At 34.0% G+C, this 14,328-nt stretch overlaps 1 protein-coding gene and 1 long non-coding RNA gene across 6 annotated transcripts in view; one reads left to right on the top strand and one right to left on the bottom strand.

Annotated features, from left to right (window-relative positions):
* Positions 1-14,328, bottom strand: part of LOC143232783 (diacylglycerol kinase beta-like) — a 234,384-nt gene that overhangs the window by 180,937 nt on the left and 39,119 nt on the right. For 2 of the 5 annotated variants that reach the window (XM_076468636.1, XM_076468626.1), the window contains exon 3: positions 6,517-6,831. The exons of the other annotated variants lie outside the window; for them this stretch is intronic. The gene's annotated coding sequence lies outside the window, so the exon portion shown is untranslated. The remainder of the gene's footprint in view (positions 1-6,516; positions 6,832-14,328) is intronic. 5 annotated transcript variants of the gene reach the window in all.
* LOC143232784 (uncharacterized) overlaps positions 1-14,328 on the top strand; it is a 37,665-nt gene that overhangs the window by 4,177 nt on the left and 19,160 nt on the right. The gene's annotated exons all lie outside the window — the stretch shown is intronic.

Raw genomic sequence — 14,328 nt, forward strand, 5'->3', positions numbered from 1 at the left:
AGTAATAACCTGTTCAAGAAATGGTTTTCATCGTTATTTCCAAATCATCAACAACCACCTCTACAAGCATAATTTTTGAAAACTTTAACAAACTTTAGTCAAGAAATTCGAAAATTTTAAACAACAAGATAATAAAATAACACATTATTCTTTTAACATCGCAAAACCTATCATCAACTTATCTAACATTTTTATGAACGGACATCAAACTGCATACCTTAATAAAAATTTGTCACACCATCTAAAATACCTACAACTAGCATAGAAATGGGTTTTGAAGAATCACATTGGAAGCTAATTTTGAAAGCGATCCAAAAAAGCAAAAACATTCCGATAATCAACAAAATTAATTATATTAACAAATAAATTTTGACACCCAAGACAACAGTAATATTTCATTTAAGATTTCACAAGTCACTAGACGTATATTTCCTTACAAACAAAAGCTGAATTCGTTTTTAAAAAGTTAAATTTAAATTAACAAAATAAAACAAAACTTATCCAAAAATGACAAAAAATGTTGAATTAGCAAAGCTACGTCATAGCGCCAGCTTAACCTTCAGAATAGCAGACAGACATGGTTTTAATAAATAAAACATACCTAGTTCATTTCACTTATTAGCAAAGAATCAACTGGCCCTGACAGATGTTTAAAAATAATTAAAATATTCAACTGTCTATATAAAAAATAACTGATGAAACTCCTAAAACACTTTTAAAAAGTTGCATGTCGAGAATTTATAAAATAGTTATGACAATACATTTTATAATGTTAACCCATTTTTTATTTATCTTTGACTTTGCAAATGTCTGACTTGAATTATCTCAGTATACAAGAACTGTTTATTACCATAAAAAACACATTTTATTAACTCTTTAGATCCAAAAAAGTTAAGATCAAGTTTTGATGTACAAAATCTATATATCTAACTTATAAGATTCTTAGCTTACAAATTTGACTCTGAATTGTTAAAGACCCGAAACACATTTTCCACATTCTTATCAAACCCTGTTTAACCTCGTTTACCTCCACCTGTTTTAAATCCAACAACATCCCTATGTGCATGTTTCAAACACTATCAACTGTTCAAACAATCACCTTCGTAATTCAAGTGAGAAAACAGCCCTCTTTCCAGATATATCGATGATAGTTTCTGTGGTTACATTAATTAATTGTGTCAACAATGTTTTTCATGGTGTCAACATTAACGAGTGTAAAGAAAACTTCTCATAATAAGAAAACAGTCAAGATTTCACTCTAAAATTCATAGAAATGCAACAAATTCAGATCAGTAACTTCGTGTTTGGTTTTAATTGAAAATCCGCATCCCCTATACAACAGAAACTAGAGACCTTGAAGTGCATTATACAAATAGCAATTAACATATACTTGAAAAAGAGTTAGACGATGAATAACAAAAAGTTTATTAATTATTCTTTCAAGAAACTACCATCCAGAATAAGCTGTAAAACAATAATCGACACCTTCAAAGAAACATCAACCAAACAAAAGAAAGCTGCAATCTTATAGACGAAAATCAACTTCAACTTTATCACAATACTGGATTATAGAAATACCTCATGCAAAAATACTATATAGACCTAAAAATCTGAGTCATACAAAAGGTAGGAAAAAAAGTAAAAAACCTCATTATTAACAACTACACCACTGAGGATAAAAACAACAGAGTCAATTGCGAAATTAACTCTTGTAAATGCTTTTATATTTGACAAACCAGAAGTTTGTTTGTTCGTTTGTTTGTACTATCTACGCTAGCTGCTCCTAATTTATCAGTGTAAAGCTAGAGAAAAGGCAGCTAGTCATCACCACCCACCGCCAACTCTCGGGCTACTCTTTTACTAGCGAATAGTGAGATTGATTGCACATTATAACGCCCCAACGGTTGATAAGGCGAGTATGTTTGGAATGAAGGGAATTTGAACCTTTTATCCTCAGATTACGAGTCGAGTGCCCTAACCACCTGGCCATGCCGGACCTATCAGGATAGGAATGAGCACAAGATACAATGAACATTTTAAACGACACTCATAGATTATCAAACATCTCGTAGGAACCGAGAAAATGCTGCAATCATTCAAAGAGAATCGGACATCAAAGGAATAAAAACAGCTGAAGCGTATTTAATTAACTCTTTGTTCTTTGTATATATATATCATCCATCTCATGTTACTTCAAAGCTGAACTTCTCCACTTACAAACCTTGTCCCCACCATTATGAGTCTGCAACGTTTCACTGAAATCCAAACTGTTTTACTAAATGTGTTACCTGAAGATGACTCGATGGGATGGGTCTAAACGTTTTATTCACTGAAACCAGAATTTCCCTACTGTAAAAGTTATTGCTATTGTATTTTTGAATTGAAAAAATGTCTACTAAAAGTCCTATTTCCTTGAATATTTTAAGTACTTTAGAGCTGTTTACTGAAATTATAAAAATTGCGTGTTTAACATCATTTCTCAGTTATTAACTATCCAGCAACAACGTACACTATCCAACGAAAAAATAATTTCATTGTACAGTTATTGTTCTTAGCTTAGAATAAATAACAAACACTGTTACAAATAAAAAATCTCATTCAAGTTGAATTTTGTTTCTAATAAATATCCTTGATAACATGTAAACCAAAGCATAATATTTTGTTGCGAGTATCCAGTGATACGTAAATCAAAGCTTAGCTTTTTCTGAATATCTAATTGATGACAAGAAATAAAGCAACAACCTTTTTTCCTGAGTGCCTAGTTCACGTATAAATTGAAGCATGATTTTTTTGTGTGCCGAGTTCATACATTAATTAAAGCGTGACTTTTTCTGAGTATATAGTTGGTATGTAAATTAAAATGTAATCAATTTTTAAAGTGCCTAGTTGATATATAAATAAAAACATAACCTATTTTTAAAGTGCCTAGTTGATACATAAAATAAACCGTGACCTTATTTTGGGTGCTTAGTTGATATTTATATATTAAAACACGACCCTTTTTTTTTGAGTGCTTAGTAATATGAAAACTAACGCGTGACTTGTTTACCTAAGTAGTTAATTGAAATATAAAACATAGTAATTACCGATCTCCTGCTTTTAAACATTGATCTTTCAGCTAGTGACTTTGAATACTCAAACTGTCGAAGTAGGCCTTCAAAGCACGCACTGAGACAATCTTACTTGAAATAAATTATGAGATAATCCCCTTAAAATAAATGAAAACAAGTAAAACAAGCGCAGATGCATGCACTACTTCCACTTACAGCCCTGAAAAATACCTATAAGTTCAATAAAATACACATTTCATAAAGATTTTAAACTTAAACAGATATTTAATCGCTTAATACGTCACCGAGAGTATTTTTGCCTTTACATTTTATCAAGAGTGTCTATATTTATTTTTTTATTTTTTAATCAGTGAACTAAGTTTTTACACGCAACATTTACTCAAGAGTAAACCGAGATTTTTTTTTTTAATATTTGACAGTAACTATTACTAACGAACAAGTAGAGACTTGGCATTACAGGAAGCACGAGACCTTAACCTCATATGGTGTGTATCGTGAAACCAGAAATTAAAAAGCGAGACGCTGAAAGCTAAGAAAAGGCAGCGTGCTGCACGAAACATTTTTCAATGTAAAACCAGGAGTTATACCTGAGAACACAGTATATCAAACCTCTTAGCCCTAATGGAAACCGGCATCTATGCTGGCTTTCGTTAGCTCTTTGATTTGACATAACAAACGAAACGGAAAGCTTTCACTTGTAATTACTTTTAAGGAACCAGAAAACTGAGCTTCTTTTGCAATAAAGAGACCTGGTCGCAACTAAAACATTGTTCTTGGGTGGTTTCCCTACAACTATTTATATAAAACTTGAATAACCTATGTGATAGAAGACTAGGTATTTTTCAATCCATTCTAAAAAAGACGGGCAGTGTTCAATTAAACCAAGATCACGCGAGAGCTCTGAAATTACAATAGTAATTTTTTCTTCGTTAGTTTGTTTTCTAAAACTAGATAACAAATATCTCATTATATCTGGTCAAATATTTCTGAAAAAAACGCGCACCACCACAATGCTACCCTTTTGCTGAGATTGCAGCTCATTTTGTATAACATTTTCAGCGTATAGCTGCAAAAATCTTGTGAAGCTCTTCTCCCAACATTCCACGCTATTTGGGTGTGTGACAAACACCAAGTGTTTGGTGTGCCTCTAAAATAAAAAGAGGTTCGAAGAGAGTGCAGGTCATGCCACTGACCCACAATGACATATCCGTTTGTCATGAAATACCACATCCAGATCTATTGCTATTACCACATGTCCTCCACGATCGCCGTACCAACATCTTTCTACCAAAGAGTAAGGCAGATTTCTGTACTCTAAAACTTTGCCTCATTCGTTCAAAGTACTTTCTCTGTGCAGGGTTTGTCCAATTCCTCCTACGTCATAAACCATTCACAAAACGCAACACACCGATGGAAATTTCGCTATTTTAACATCTATAATGTTTTTCTTTGACTTATTTCCGTTTCCCGCTGGACTTGCACAAAAATATCCTGAAGCTTTGTTCAAGAGGTCCTCATTCATTATTGCAGAAGGTTTTCCTTTATGATTGGTTCTAGAATCAAAATTTTGTCAAGCAAGCAACAAACGCGGGTTGCCTCATCTTGAGTTTTAATTTTATTTCTACCAACCATTGACTCAATTCAGGATCTCCACACAAATACAAATTACAGATCTACTTTAACTAAAATATTTTATACCTTATGTAAATCGAAGAAACATTATTTAGCTAAATAGTCTATATTCCATACGTTTTATTACAATAAATTGTGTAAAGGAGAGCAATTTTGTTATTGAAAATTTATTCTTATTACAGCGATCATTTGAAAATACCCAATTTTCTTTAGCTACAGCTAATAATTAGACCCTTCTACAAGACAACGTCATGATAAATATCTATAGATTTTATTCCAAGAAACGACTATCAGATAGCTCTAGAGATATTATCTTGATTTACGCTAGACATAATATGAATTCAGCTGTTTATTTTCTCTGTCTTTCCATTTCTTCCTCATCACTCACTCTTTCAAACCTGATAGGACTAGTTTTATCCAATTTTACATTTTGATCCTATGATTACCGATGAAATGTATAAGCCTCATTGCCATTTAAAAAAAAAAAAAATTTTGAACTAATTATTCGTTGAGTATCAAGTGAATCATAGCTTTCTTTATTGGTCGATAATAATGTATGAGTTACTACTAAATACCATCAGTAGTGAAATTAATAGTTGTGGTAATCTACATACCTTAAACAGAAAATAAATAAGTTGCTTCAACCTTTGTATTCATTTATTTGCTATGAGTGCTACACGCAAAGGGATAAAAACCACTACGACACAAAATGTGAACTCCACTGGCAATGAGTGGAATGACAAAAAAGTCGGTAATTTGAAAATCAAGGAGTTCGTTTATCCTTTCATAAATGACATAAAAAAAAGTGAACGCAAAAAAGTTTGACGAACGCAGTTATAAGTTACAAAAATTTGAGACAATATTCTCCCTGAAAACATAGTCCTCAAAATTTCTCTACTATATTCTCACATCATTACGTTCAATACAACCCGAAGGTTCTAATCACAGTCTCGTTACGTACGTTGCTGATCGCTTACGCTTTATTACTTTAAGCTCTTACATGATTACTTTCGAACTAGAATATGCAACGTATAAATAAATAATTTATAAACGTATCCCCATAAATACGTTTCTTCTTTATGGAGATATAAGTAGGTAAACGATTTTGATACAAGTCAATCGTGGCCGATCTATCGAATCAATCAATTTGTTTGTTTATAATTAAGCATAAAGCTGCGCCATGGGCTAACTATGCTCTGCCCACCACAAGTATCAAAACCCGGATTCCCGAGACGTGAGTCGGTAAATATACTTTTGTGCCACTGGGGGACCTAATCAGTTAGCGGAATACGAATCTTTTGTTTAAACAGCGGTCAAGGAAACTTTTAAAATTTTGTAATAAATTTTAAATATAACATTGTAGATTAAAGATATGATATGGCTTAAAGTTACAAAAAAGTATTATTATGAAATAAAGCAAAATACAAAAGTTGCATTATTTGATTAAATTTATGTCGAGGGTTCGAGTTTACTGCAATCAGATACAAGTTACATGTATTCATGCATTGTTTGATTAAACATACAGTAGTAGTTTGGATTTACTACAATCAAATGAAAGATACAAATTGCAAATATAAATATTTATATTATTTGATTACATACAGCGATAACTCGGGTTTACTGTAATCGAATGAAAGATAAAACTGTATCTACACATGTATTGTTTGATTGAACATAAAACAATAGATCGGGTTTACTACAGTCGAATAAAAGATAGAAGTCGCGTCTGTATTATGTATTGTTTGATTAATCATACAGTGTTAGCTCGGGTATAGTATAACAAATAAAGGATAAAATTTGCTTCTATAAATACCTTGGTTGATTACATACAGCGATAGCTCGAATTTATCACAATTGCTTGACAGATAAACGTTGCGTAGGCTCAGCATGGCCAGGTGGGTTAAGGCGTTTGACTCGTAATCTGAGAGTCTCGGGTTCGAATCCTCGTCGCACCAAACATGCTCGCCCTTTCAGCCGTGGAAGCGTTATAATGTTACCGTCAATCCCACTATTCGTTGGTAAAAGAGTAGCCCAAGAGTTGGCGGTGGGTGGTGATGACTAGCTGTCCTCCCTCTGATATTACACTGCTAAATTATGGACGGCTGGCTCAGATAGCTCTCGTGCGGCTCTGCGCGAAATTCAAAAAAACAAACAAATAAAACAAAAGTTGCGTATACACCCGATTGCTTAATTAAAGATATTGCGATAGCTTGGGTTTATTATAATCGAGTGGAAAATAAAAATTGCGACTGCACAAACGTAGTTTGATTAAGCGTACAGTAACAGCCCAGGATTATTATAACGATAAAACGTAACAGTTGCGTCTACAAGTTTAATTACTGATTAAACACAAACTTATAACTATAATGGAAAAAAGATAAAGTACAGTGGTAGAATTGTACAGATAAACATAAAGCAAGAACTGCAACTCAGAAACGATGGTCAAAAGTAGAAGATAACTTTTATAGATATGTATTCCAAACGTACAAAAAGGCTCTAGTTTATAAAAAATGTTGGATAAGAGCTAAAGGTTACAGTGTAGAGTTGTGAAGCTAAACACACTATAGTTTAGAAATGGTGCATAGGAACCAGATGTTAAGACATAAAGTTAAGAGATTACACACACAATAAAGGCTATAGTTTATAAATATTGGGTAAGAGCTAAAAGTTAAAGTGCTGAGCTGTGTAGTTAAAGAGATTACCAACCACAAAGAGGTTTGTTTGTATATTCACACAAAGCTATCCCAACGTCAACTCTTGTGCTACTCCAATCAAATAGTGGTATTGAATATCCACTGATTATATTCATAGAAAGGCCTTAAAGCGATGAGTTAAATTTTGTGTCAACGGGACAAGAACCATGGATCTACTGATTTACAGTTCTACAGTTAACCAGTAAATCGAGCCTGATTCAACCACAAAGTTACCATGTTAATCGTATAGTACCATACACAATTCAGAAAGAAAAAACATCACTAAACACCCAGGTCCAATTCAGAACAAATGAAAAAAAGACCAAAATATGAGACTTCTAGCTACAACGCGGCTGTTAGTCAGATCATGTCAATTCTAAAAAACAGGAATAACTAAACTGATTGTTTAGATATTGTTCTTTGTTTTAACGCAAAGCTGAAAAACGAGCATCTATGCTTTCCTCACCGCGGAAAATCGAGCCTCGAATTTTAGCGTTGTAAGCCCGTAAACTTACGAGTGATCCACCAGAGGAGAAAGATATTCCCAGAATCAACAATTAACTATATTAAGTGTTCTTTGAAATCTACATTAGAATAATAGTCTTTAAGTAGCTAAATGTAAGGCTTGAATAGTCGAATTAAATGTTCTTTCAGATCTACTTTAGAACAGTAACCGGTTAATTGGGTAATTGCTAAAGCTGTGAATAACCGCATTAAGTGGTATTTTAGATCTACTTTAGAATAGTAATCGGTTCAGGAACCAAATGGAAGCTATAATAGCCGTGTTAATCGTCTTTCGAAACTCCAATACAGCAAGGGTAGCTCACTAGATGTTAGAACCTAAGTTAGAAAAGTGTCTCCTTGCAGGTACATATTTTAAGACAAAGTAAAAACAGCAAATAAAAACAAATATCGTAGTCAAGACGAGATCGACGGTTAAGAAAAATATAAGTTAGCAAATTTAAAACTTTTATAGCGAAACTATACAGTGATATTAATTATACTTCTCTCAGAACTTGTGCTAAACAATGTGACGTGATTAGGAATACTGACAATAAGGTGCGTAATACACATATGTTGTTTACATTTTCGAGTTTGTTTGTTTGTTTTTTTAAGAAAAGCAGATTTTTCCAAACAAATGTAAATCTTTATCACATATTTTGTGAAAGTTGACTTATTTGTTTCGTTAGAATTAAGCACAAAGCTACACAATGGGCTATCTGTGCTCTTCCCACCACGGGTATCGAAACCCGGTTTTTAGCGGTGTGGGTTCGCAGACATACGTGAAGGTTGATAAAACAATGACTTATAACATTGCTAGTAATACGAACAAGCAAACTGCTATCTGTTAATACGAATAAGAAACAAATCGTTCAGCAACGTCGTGGAAATGACTGAGAACACCAGTAGAAAAAAAAACAGCTTGTTTGTTTGTTACTGAATTTCGAGTACTATCTGCGCTAGCAATCCATAATTTTGAACTGGAGGAAAGGAAACAAGTCAATATCACCTATCGGTGACTACTGAACTACTCGTTATTAATGAATTGTTCAATTCACCGTTACATTATAATGTAGGTGGGTTAAGGCGTTTGACTCGTAACCGAGGGTCGCGGGTTTGAATCCCCGTCGCACCAAACATGCTCGCCCTTTCAGCTGTGGAGGCGTTATAATGTTGCGATCAATCCCACTATTCGTTGATAAAAGAGTAGCCCAAGAATTGGCGGTGGGTGGTGATAACTAGCTGCCTTCCCTCTAGTCTTACGCTGCTAAATTATGGACGGCTAGCGCAGATAGCCCTTGAATAGCTTTGCGCGAAATTCAAAACAAAATTCACAACACTAACCTTATTAACTTCAGTCTTGGTAAATAAGGATATATTTGTTTTATTTTCGACGAAACTTATCAGAGAAATAGACAGACGATTGATAGTTATCTTGTTTATTTTCAAAGTTATAAGACTTACCGTAGAGAATTCTAGAAGACTCATCACGTGTACCAGCCAGGCTGTTACCCCTCCCCGTGACCCTTCTCAAAAGATATGATCGCTAAGACTAAAGAATTTTTTTTCCAATACATATTTTCGCTACCATGAATTGAAATGCAGGGCACGAGTTACTTATTCCCAGAGAACTCCACCTCTTATGACGTTTCCCCAGGAAGCTTTAGGCTATCACTGTTGAGAGCATTGACACTAGTAATTCGTCTTTTTTTTTTTCTTAAGTTGAACGTAAGTTACATTCTAGAGGTCGTGACTTACTTGATAACCGTGATGAGGTAGTGGAGACGTTCGAGGAAAAGGGAGATTAATATTATCGTTAAACGTAAAACAAGAATATTTGTTTCTCATTTGTGTAAGTAAAGTAACCTCATCTTATGAATCTGTGATATGAGGCCGTTAGTAAACAAGGGACACGACTGTCGATCGTATTGCATATATATTCTTTCCCATAGCTCACCTCGATCACGTTGTTTACCTGAAATATATGTTTGTTTGTTCTTGAGGGCAAAGCTACACAAGGGGCTATCCGCGCTGTATCCGTCACTGTACCTAATCTCGGCTTGTAACGTTATAAATCGTCAGACGTATCGCTCAGCCACAAGGTGGAGAGGGGGATTTACTCGAAATAATGTAACACATTTAAAGAATATAGAATATTAAATATTTATGGTTTTCTAGATCAATAACTGAGCTGTTTCAATGCACATAAAGGACTTTTATTAGAACTGAAATATTTTGAACACGTGGCAGATGACAATAAATACCAAGAAAACAAGCATTAAACCTAAACTTTCAACAATATTACTATTTTCTAAAAAGTAATTTAAAAAAAAACTCTCTAAGGCTCATATGACTAGTATGAGAACTTATTATATTTCATTATAGTAATTATCTGCATTACATTTGCTTGCCTCTAATAGCCCTATACGGTTTGGACATTCGACTTGTGGATTCAGATCTCTTTCCCGAACTAGCTCGCATTTTTAGCCGATTGCAGGAAAATTTGATAAAAAATAAACGTTCAATCCGTTTTTGTTATTATTAACCTATAACACCGTCATGTGACGACACTGGTGCAGTCGCCATTTGATAGCGAGTACTATCATGGTTAATCTCATAGAATATTCTCATGTTCTTTTTTAGGAGTGATGACATGTTGTTGAAGGGATTACACAACAACTAAAACCAACAGATTTGTGCCCAGATATCAATACATTGCCCCTAAATTAAATTAACAAAAATACCTAATTAAGTATTCATAACTTCCTTTACATAATGGCGAATTTTCAAGTCTGCCATTTTTTTCTTTATGCTTCCTCTTAATTTCGTCTGCTGTGATGTACCAACGTAATTAAGGATACACGAACGTGATTGGTTAATGACGCGCATATGTGTTCTCATGTACTTTACTGTGTGTTGCACAATCCAACAACGTCCCAATCCGAAGAAAAATATGTAAATTCTGCAAAAATTGTAAATGAAATCCTTTGAAAGGGTTTCAAACTTCAACTGTGCGTCTTCTGTGTTTAATAGATGCGGTATTAATGACATATAATACAAACATCAATCAAACAAACACACCTATACTAAACAATTTTTCGTATAATAACTTCGGTTTAATGTATCTAGCATTTTGTCAGTAAAACAAAAATACTGAAACATAATTTATCTACACATAAGGAATAATTCTGTTCAATTCTATAACCAATCTATATCCAAGTTGGCTTTGATAAAATATGACAAACAACTCTGTAACAAATAGTTTGGTTTACTAATTCTTAAATTCACCTTTTTCGTATATCTGCTACTTATCCTAACAAAAATAAACATGTTCTTGTAAGTTATATAAGTTATTTACTTCCCATACTGATTACCTCACCCTCTTTCAACTAACCACACAAACATCACCATAAAAAATTGTAGCATTACTGATATCGTTTACCAACTTTGCACAAACCATCTGTATCTTTGTTTTCGTCTTCACGTCTACCGCTACAGTTGTACCATTATCGTTTCCATCTTATTTTCTACTCCAGTATTTGACCTTTGTTTTCATTCATTCTCGTTGATTTTTAACAAATGCATATACAATATTTCAAAGAGAAAAAAAAATTGATCTCGATTACAGTTGCTGTTTATTAATGTTTACTCTAAATAAATATATATATGTAAGTCAGCACAGTGACCGACTTTAGTTCGTGTATAATAACAGAAGTCGCCGTAAAAACCCTTCATTTTCTTTCTTTTTTGTTTTTGTTGATGTACTCGCCTTTTAACAGATTTTGAACTGTTCGTTTCATTAATTAAATATAAGAGAAGGCTGTTAATCATAGTCAGTTTCAATTCTTTTCCTTCCTTTTCTTGAGGCCTAGGTTGGCCTAGGGTGCCTGACTCTTATTATGCGGGTTCGTATCCCCGTCACACCAACTATGCTCGCTTTTCAACCGTGGGGGCAATATAATGTGATGGTTAATCTCACTATTAGTTGCTAAAATAGTATCCCGACAGTTGGTGGTGGATCCTGATGACCAGCTGCCTTCTCTCTAGTCATTCACTTCTAAATTAGAGATGCCTAGATAGCCCATGTGTAGCTTTTTTCAAAATTAAAAAAAAAAACAATCATCCATAGAGCGTATAATGTTTTTGTGGAACCCACTATTAGTTGTTAAAAGAATGGCCGTCTCTTTGATCTGTGAAGGCCAAATTAGGGACGGCTAGTACAGATATCCCTTTTGCAAACATTTTTGCGCGAAATTCAAACATTTCCTTAAATAATTCCTTTATTGGAAGAGGACCTGAAAAAATACATTCAATTCTGGTGTTAACAACATGATTGTGTATATTTTAAACAAAGTCCCTCTTTTTTAAATTTATACTATTAATTATACTATTAGCGACGAGATACTGCACCATGGAACATATTTCAAAGTGTTTTGTCATTGTTGTTGTTTTTAATTTTGTTGATTGTTGATTATTTTCACATTTAAACTCATACATGGAGGAATGAGTGCGTAAGGCTATCAACATTTGTAAGTCACGAGCCGAAACGCAACCAAACATGCGTGTAAGACCAAACAGTATACACTCCTGTAATATCTTATTTTATGATTATTAGTTCATATTTATTCTCCTTAACCAACGGATAGAATTACGCATACTTACACATTTTAGAAAAGATATATCAGTTGCAGTGTACCCCTTTTAGGTTCAAGGATCGCTGTGTATTTAAGTTAACTGTTACCAAATATAATTGGCATTGTCGTTCCCAAGAAAGCGCAATTGTTGCTTGCACCTAGAATTACGGTATGTACAGATAGAAGTTTTTCTACAAGTGTTCCTGAATTTTAGTTACAATATCATGTTGTCTTATTTAAAGGATTTGGCTGCTGTTTTCATGATATCTTCGTAGTAAAAGAATTTTCTTATTTATTATCTAAAACATTCATATGTTGTTATTTATTCTCGTACGTCTTCATTAGAATCATGTTTTTTCAGATCTTGTTTTATTTGTATGAATGTTAACATTGATAACCCAAAGCAGTGAAGAGCAATATTTGAATAAACCATAGACGTTTCGTTTGGGTTGAGAAAATATTTTACATAGAAGAGCGAACAACGTTTCTTCTGACGATGACCGAAGAAGGTCGAAACGTTGTTCGCTCTTCTATGTAAAATATTTTCTCAACCCAAACGAGCCGTTTTTGCATATAAATTTCTCAACAAGTGGGTTTCTCGACATCACTGGTCATAGACGTATCTGTTTTCACTAGTTACTGACAACTTAGACTTTCTATCTTATGTAACGAATATTTTTGTTTCGTTATTATGACCATTGTTCGGTGTGACGAGGTGGTTAAGGCACTCGACTTATAATCTGAGGGTCGCGGGTTCGTATCTCTTTTGCACCAAACATGCCCACCTTTTCAGTCGTGGGTGCGTTATAAAGTTGCGCTCAATCCCACTATTCGTTGGTAAAGAAGAAGCCCAAGAGTTGGCAGTGGGTGGTGATGACTAGTTGTCTTATCTCTAGTCTTACACTGCTAAATTAGAGACGAATAGTGCAGATAGCCCTCGTGTAATTTTTCACGAAATTTAAACAAACAAATTATGACCATTGAACGTTGTTTCCAATATACGAAATTCATTAAAAGAAACGTGGCTCCCCCTCAAAGTGTAGGTTTTATTATTGTTTATGGTACAAAACTGTCATCGTTCGTAACGACGTTGACTAATAATAATACATCCGACTAGAACTGGCGTCTTAGTGACCTTTCTTTTGTGCGACTTTGTTTCATGAAAGCGTACCATATGAGAGGGTTGATGACACTCATTTGCAAATCTTTTGACTGACATTACCAAAATTACTTAACAAGCGGCTTTAAACGTAATCTAATTTACATAGAGTAATATTCGACAAAAAATAATAGCCTAAATCAACACTGAATACGTTTTGAAAGAATATCGATGAAGTTTGTTCATCTAATGAATCAGCAAGAATTGTTTATTTACATTACAATTAAATTTCTAAATGTTATTAATTTTCAGAAGTTCTTACAATATGGCGAGGTTGTTTAATTTGATCTTTCTGTAAAGGAAGACTCATTGTGAGTTAAGCGAAGGCTTAGTTGTATACGATTTAAATTTCTATAAGTTTGTTTGTTTTTTAAGTTTCGCGCAAAGTTACACGAGAGCTATCTGTGCTAGCCGTTCCTGATTTAGCAGTGTAAGACTAGAGAGAAGACAGCTAGTCATCACCACCCACCGCCAACTCTTTGGCTACTCTTTTACCAACGAATGGTGGGATTGACCGTCACATTATAAAGCTTCCACGACTGAAAGGGCGAGCATGTTTAGTGTGACAAAGATTCGAACCTGCGACCCTCGGATTACAAGTTGAGTGCTTTAACCACCGGGCCATGTTGGATCGTTTC

This window comes from Tachypleus tridentatus, chromosome 11, assembly GCF_004210375.1.
Source record: "Tachypleus tridentatus isolate NWPU-2018 chromosome 11, ASM421037v1, whole genome shotgun sequence".
Classification (NCBI taxonomy): domain Eukaryota; kingdom Metazoa; phylum Arthropoda; class Merostomata; order Xiphosura; family Limulidae; genus Tachypleus; species Tachypleus tridentatus.